Source organism: Rhincodon typus, chromosome 10, assembly GCF_021869965.1.
Source record: "Rhincodon typus isolate 14 chromosome 10, sRhiTyp1.1, whole genome shotgun sequence".
In the NCBI taxonomy this organism is placed as follows: Eukaryota; Metazoa; Chordata; class Chondrichthyes; order Orectolobiformes; family Rhincodontidae; genus Rhincodon; species Rhincodon typus.
The window spans coordinates 34,912,782-34,920,334 of NC_063341.1; the positions used below are offsets into that span (position 1 = coordinate 34,912,782).

At 40.2% G+C, this 7,553-nt stretch overlaps 1 pseudogene; it reads left to right on the forward strand.

Moving 5' to 3' along the window:
• The first annotated feature begins 5,870 nt into the window (after nucleotides 1-5,870).
• On the forward strand, nucleotides 5,871-5,965 carry LOC125484316 (annotated as a pseudogene).
• The last annotated feature ends 1,588 nt before the right edge of the window (nucleotides 5,966-7,553 follow it).

A 7,553-nucleotide genomic window follows, 5' to 3' on the forward strand; every position in this document is an offset into this window, starting at 1 on the left:
CTCGTCCCTGCCTCCCTAACCTGTTCTTCCTCCCACCTATCCCCTCCTCCCACCTCAAGCCACACCCCCATCTCCTGCCGACTAACCTCATCCTGCCTCCTTGACCTGTCCATCCTCCCTGGACTGACCTATCCCCTCCCTAACTCCCCACCTACACTCACCTTTACTGGCTCCATCCCCACCTCTTTGACCTGTTTGCTTCCTCTCCACCTATCCTCTCCTCTATCCATCTTCTATCCGCCTCCCACTCTCTCCCTATTTATTTCAGAAGCCCCTTCCCCTCCCCCTTCTCTGATGAAGGGTCTAGGCCCGAAACGTCAGCCTTTCTGCTCCTATGATGCTGCTTGGCCTGCTGTGTTCATTCAGCTCTGCACCTTGTTGTCTCGAACAAGGAAAAGTCTCCTTTTACATAGCACTTCATCATCTCTCTAAAAGATTTCATAACTGCTTCACACAATTAAATCAATATGGTGAAGGTTTTCTACAGTTTCTGAGTTAGACTAGGAAAACACAACAAGGAACCCACATTTTCCAAACAACAAGTTGCTAAAATATGAGATTATCTCAAATTTTCAACTTTCCTTTCCTAATGCAAGTCTTTCTTGCTGAGGTACAGTTTGTATGGCTTGAATCTTATAGAGGTCCAAGCAATGTGGACTGTAATGAGAATTGTTGCAAAATCACCAGGAAATCTGGCAAGGCCAATCTCAAAATCAGGAGCAGCTTGCTCCATCTTGTATCCCTTTCACAAGCAGCATGGTAGGCTTCTTGCTAGATAGTGGTGAATTGCCAATTAAAGTAGATTATTGCTTCTTAAACACTTTGTTAGTGGCCTAACTTATCTCAGTTATATTGAACAGTTAGTGAACGAGCTCAATGTCAAGAATCTGAACAAGGAATTTAGGGTGGGTACCTGGTGACTTCAGCTCACAGCAAAAACGGAAGTTACTGGAAAAGCTCTGGCAGCATCTGTGAAGAAAAAAATCAGAGTTAACATTTCGGATCTGGTGACCCTTCCTCTGAACTGGTGGTACCTGGGAAAACGTCAATTTATATGCAGAAAATAGGGAGTGGGATGGAGTAGGGAATAAACGATAGGACAGAGCTTGAAGTGAGAGAACAGCAGTTGGATAGACAGAGGAGTTGATAGTGATCTGGCTAGGACGGTGATTAGTCGTTAATGGGGACTGTTAGTGAGTAACAATAGGCTCAGCTCACTGCTTGCTCAGACATTGGGCATCAACATTTCAGGGTATGCTCCATGGGCACATCTATGGACATTAGCATTGACGTCTGTCCCCTTCTAAGGATCATCATGATGCATGTCCAATCAGTTTACAGTATTTTTGTACACTTCAAAGCTACACCTTAGGTTGCACCAATAACAATCATTGTAATGCTATGATAAGGAAAATGTGGACTCAGGAACATGCACCCAGCTCATGGGCTGAGCCAGGCTGCATCTCAGGCCCTTGGCACACTGTCATAGCACTCACTCACTCACTCACTCGCCATCCACCAGCACTCCTGCTTTGCAATTACTTGCCTGGCTTTTGAGTGCTTTGTCCCCTCAGCAAGATACCAGGCTCATATTGCTTTTGTGTTGCTGTGCTGTTTAGTGCATTCATAAAGGGAAGGAGCTTGACATGATTGTCCACAGCTCTCAGTCAAATCTAGGGACATAGCCTTTAGTTAGGGGTTACTGGCATAATAAATCAAGGGCAATCTACAATACTATTCCAGGGACATGGACACGATCAGACAGCCAATCTTATTGGTGTTGATTTAGAATGTTGCTAATCTTGCAGAAATGTGGATATAAATTTGACATTACAAATACAATCAATTAGACTTCTACTAGGAAATGAGTGATATATATAGTAACTGTCATGAAATATAATTTGTTAAAGTGAAAATCTTAAGATTTTCTAACCTGTTAGCAAGAATTTTGACCAGAAGTATAAATACCTGTGTGTCTACTCATATATTGAATTCAGATAATTCCTTATCTGAAATAAATTTGACTTTATGAAAACATCCAGGTAAGTTTCTACTATGCATTATTAACATCTGCTCATGTGCAGAAATGCTGGGGCTGGAGTTCTTCTAACTCTGCAGCAATGTTTCAATTTTTTACATTTGTTTTACACTCCCATGACATTGATTCTAATTCCTCTTCGCATAATTTGCATTTTATCTCATAATACTGACAACCAGATAATGCATCGTTGCTGTTTGTGTATCCGCTTAAATCTATGGATCTATGCCAGCATAGATACTGTGCCATCCTTCACCCTGGTAACCTGACCTTATTTCCATAACGGCATTTGGTATGAGTGCAGACCTGCTAACACAAATCACACCATGTGAGAGATTAGCATTATAATGAATGTTCCTGTCTGATTCATAATGTAATCCACACACCACATAGAAACTAACTAATGGCATTATTAGATATTAAGAATTCATATAAAATTTATAAGAGGTTGGCTCCTGACTTTTAACGGAAAAATCTACTGAGCTTCTTGAATTAAACCTAATATATGTGAGGACAGTGGCTGGATGTTGCAGGCAAAAAGATCAGATTGCATTTTAAACCAATCATTTCAACACTGAGATTGGATTAGTTCTTGTGACTCTCTACGGCCACTCTTGCATTATATTAATGCTTTGTCCATCCTCACTGTATTGTTTGTTTTCTGCCGAAACACCTAGATACCTCAGAATACATAGGGATCTTTTGGAATAAGAAGTAGAAAAGAAACTCATTATCTGTGAGAAAAACAATCCTGAAAGAAGTATACATTTTATTTCCTACTGAGATATCAAAGGAATTAAAAGTTGCCATTCACCAACCAATTCCACCAACTCCCCATTGTTTCCTCTTATACTTATAAGGAAACTGGAAATTCTCTTGGACTTTGCCCAAGTGCTATTCCTCATATGTGTGTTTGAATAGCATGTGCTGTCCAAGGATGGAGCACTGTTTCCACTCATTCCTTACCTCACCTTCTGATGAAAACATCAGCCATGTCTTCATTGCCTTTCAACTTGATACTCCACTGGTCTCCCATCTTCCACCTCCCATAAACTTGAACTCATTCAGAACTCTGCCGCTAAATCTAAATTCATAACCAATTCCCAATAACCAATAGTCATTCTGCTTATTTACCATGGGTGTTGTCATATAAATTGACCTTTGAAGCCTTGCAAAATCCCTTCAGAATATGAGGGTTGACTTAAATGCTGAGCATAAAGGTGAACGGTTGAAGTAGATTTCATCTTTATCATTTTACATGTTGGATCAGCTCTGTGAGAGTGTAACCTTCCATGGATCTTCAAACAACACCCATTTAACCTACTTGATCCTATTTGGCCAGTTTACAGTAAGTAAAACATTTATTTGTGGAGTGAAAAATTGAGGCTGACTCCTGATGTGGCTATAACATGTTAGGATTGTAAAGGGACATGGTCTTATTCATCAAGCATTTACAAAAACATGACTGTCGGAGCTGAAAGAAAAGGCAATTTTATACATTGAGTTGATGTATATGCTGCGTGAATGAACTTGGGATCTTCCTTGATTATGAAACTAGCTAAAAACCAATGTTAAATATGTGCACTTTCTAAAAGGGTTCACTGGATAGTAGCAACTGATCTCCAGTCTAAATATCCCAACCCCCTCAATATTACAGTTAAAGTCAGCTAACTTAATTGAATCTGCGAATAAACTATAGTGCCTTTCTGGTGTGTAGGCTTAGATGTCAGCATTGAATTTACCTACTTAGCCATTAAGAAGCTATGAATTAAGTTATCCCAAAGTAAATGATTTGAATTCATGTTGGCATGTCCCTTTAAATAAACTGTATACAGTGACACAAAATACCTCCGCATTTTTTTGTGATTATTTTTCTATTCCACTTTTTAAACATTGCGACAGGTGGCAAGCGCTCAACTATGCGTTTTACTTTTTTTGAAATCATGTTCTGGAGACAAGAGGAACCAATTAAATCTTATAAGTTTCCAATCTGATCCTCACACGTCAGCAGTGCAGGCAGCATGTTAGAGACCGTCCCTCCTGTTGTTGTCATAGAGTTGGGAGCAGGATCCATTTTTAATAAGTAACAAAGTTATAATGAAGACCATATGTAGCGATATTGCCACTTTTTTTTTGGCTCTGAGAATAAGAGAATGGAAGGAAACACACACAGCCATTTTAAGCTGATCATTTAATCAAGAATTTTCCAGTCGTAGTAGATTGCCCACAGAAGACTTAATGCAGATTTTTAGCTCTGCTACATGTTCTGCTTTGCCTTATTGCATACAAGGTTGACAGTGAGAGAAAAATTATTCAGATGTAATTTGCTAGCTGCTAAGACAGTGCCTGAATGTAAGTGGTAGTCATCATTTGACATATTCTTCTGTGCAAAAGATCCCCAGTGAATTGACTTGAGTTTCCTGATTCTATCACTGACACAATGCATCAATTAGAGTCATTAGTAAGAAGTAGAATAACAAAATTACAAATCCCATTTTTTCCTTTGTTTGCTCTTGAATTATTTCTTCCTTTGAGTGTTACATCACATTAGTCATGCTTTCTCTAAACACAGTTTACTTTCATTTTTTTCCTTTTCAACACCATTTTATCTTTAGCATGTTTTTAATGTTACTTTTGCTTTCTTTTGACTTGGTGGTTACCCTGCCTCAAATTTTTTTTATAATCCTTGGTCTTCACTGTGTCTTTATTTTTTAGGTGTGTGAGATGTCTATAGTGGTCAAGGAAACAGCAGGAATGTTGTATACACCAAATCAATAAGCACCAGACAGGATTAATAGAAAGAAAATCAAGGCCAATACATCAGAGTGGTGAGATTTGGTGATAGTCAGACTGGCAGAGGGAGAAAAGAGTTGTGATAGAGAAACCAGTAAGCTTCCCTGACATTCATCATCATGGTGCTCTGCTTTTAAAGACACTATATTGACATGTCTGATTCAGTTAAGGTTCTTATCAATGGCAATCTCAAGATTATTGATACTGAGAATAGTTCACACAGAGGACTCACTGCTACCTTATGAGGGCAACCAAGAATGAGTAATAAATGAGGCCTTGCCAACATTACCATACTGTTAAGAATGAATAAAGCTATCGAAACACTAAAAACATAAAGTTCCTTTTGTGAAACACTTCAGGAAGCTCGTAAAATGTTTTAATTAATTGCTTAAAAATGTCTCAACACCAAACAGAAGTTTCTTTCTCCTTTGCATTTATGTTTTTTTTTGTGTCATGATCAGAACTCTGACACACTGAGTATATTTTTTACTTGTAATTCCAAAATGATTTTTAAAGCTGGTACAGACAAAAATGACTGAATGTAAGTATACAACCTGCTCTTCTGCGATGTTCTAATTGGATCAAAGGTACTAGCATCAGCAGCCGTCTCCCAGAAACCCATTGAGGTCAGAGAGGTCAAAAAGAGAACATTTCCGACAATTCTCTTCTTGATATTCATAGCACCTGTAGCTAGACAAGTTCAGACAGTATTCATGGTAGAAAGCCATCAGAACTACAGAATCTCAACCAATTCATGAAACAAAGGATCATACAGCTAACTGTTCACCTAACACAGTATGGAGCTGGAGGAACACAGCAGGCCAGGCAGCATCAGAGGAGCAGGGAAGCTCTACACTGTTCTTACTATCACTAACTGTTCACCTACAAGTGTCAATTTTACTGGTAACCTCCTCTGAAATAGCCATGTGTTAACCCCTGCAAGGCACGTGGGGAGTCATTAATTAATTTCCTTGTGGAGCACATTGAGTATGAGTTCCCTTGGCAACAGGCAAGCACCTGCCCAGCTTGAACTCATCACCCCCTTGACAAGTTTGGAAGGAGTCCTTGTGGCTTACAACACACTAATGGTTAAGGCATTGCCATCAACTTCATAACATCCAACCATGTTTTTTGGGGCCCTCTTGCTAGTGCAGCAGTAGAGTCCCTACCCCTGGCCCGGAAGTCCCAGCTGTTCCAGAGGTGTACAGTAACATCACTGAGCAGGTTGATTAGAAAAATAGGTTGAATAAAAAAATTAAGAAAAAGTATGAAGGAACCTCAGGATATGATGAAACTAAGTCAAATAGTTACTCAGGAAAAGTTAGACGATTAAATATATAATCTGGTTCCCAGGTAATAACTGGGCTGAACTCATAGTTACCTCACATTACTCCAATTAAACTTGTCCCGGACTATCTACAGCCCCATGGGACCTGACTCCTCTACACCCCACCAGATTCAAGTCCCCCAACAGGCACAGTCACTCAATGGTTAACATAGTTTCCTCAGCACCAGGGGCCCTGGTTTGATTCCATCCTCAGGCGACTGTCTATGTGGAGTTTGCACCTTCTCCTCATATCTGCATGGGTTTCCTCTGGGTGCTCTGGTTTCCTCCTACAGTCCAAAGATGTGCAGATTAGGGGATTGACAATGCTAAATCACCCATAGCATTCAAGCGTGTGCAGGCTAGGGGGATTGACTATGGTAAGTGCAGGGATACAGTAAGGAGGTTCGTGTGGGTGGAATGCTTTTCAGAGGGTCAGTGTGAACTTGATGGGCCAAATGACCTGCTTCTACACTGTAGGGATTCTACAAACTGTCTGTCCCAGACTGTAATTAGCATTTCTACACCACCAGTAGTATTTTTATTTTTGTGTTTAACAATAAATGATGTTCCTTTCCAGTCAGGCTTCCTGAGATTTTACACTGGTGACAAGAGTAAAGAAAAGTTTCAGACAGGCTTGCCTTTCGATGAACCTGGTAAGATCATGGCAGGGGAATATTGGAAATCCAGTTTGGGAATCTGGAAACTTATGTTGTTGCTATGTGGAGGATTGGCCCCAGTATGCTGAAAGAGTGAGATACTTTTACCTGTCAAACAAGATAAAGGAAATCATCGAAATAAAGCCATTCTCCAGACTGCTTTTGGGGTCTCAACCTTCAGTATGATAAAGAGATGAACCTACCTCGCAACCCCAGAGTCAAAATCTTTTGATGAACTGATAGAAGTGATAGCGGACCACTATGACCCCAAACCATCTGTTACATTGCAACATTATAGGTTTAACACAGCAAATACATTTCCTGGGGAACCAGTCACTGAACTTTTGGAGAGACTGTGGAAATTGATGGAACACTGAGTATGGGTCAGCACTTCAGGAAATGTTAAGGGAGCACTTAGTTTGGCTTTTCATGTGTAAACACAGAGAAAGGGGCTAATGGGCTTCAACGGTCTATAGACAGTACTGTCCTCAGTCTTGGGAAACCTCCATACGGTGAATACAAATCCTCAGTGGATGGTCTTTGTGGATCCTGTTGGTCACTAAGGAAATGCAATTGGAGTCAGAGGCTGCAGAGTTCCAGAACTAGACAAGAAGTTTCTCTACAATACAGGGGTGAAAAAAATGTCCATGCTAAACTTGTAGTCATAGAGTCAGCCCCAGATAAGGTTACCAAAACAAGCAAAACGCATACCAAAGGCCAAAGTCACTCCATTGCAAAT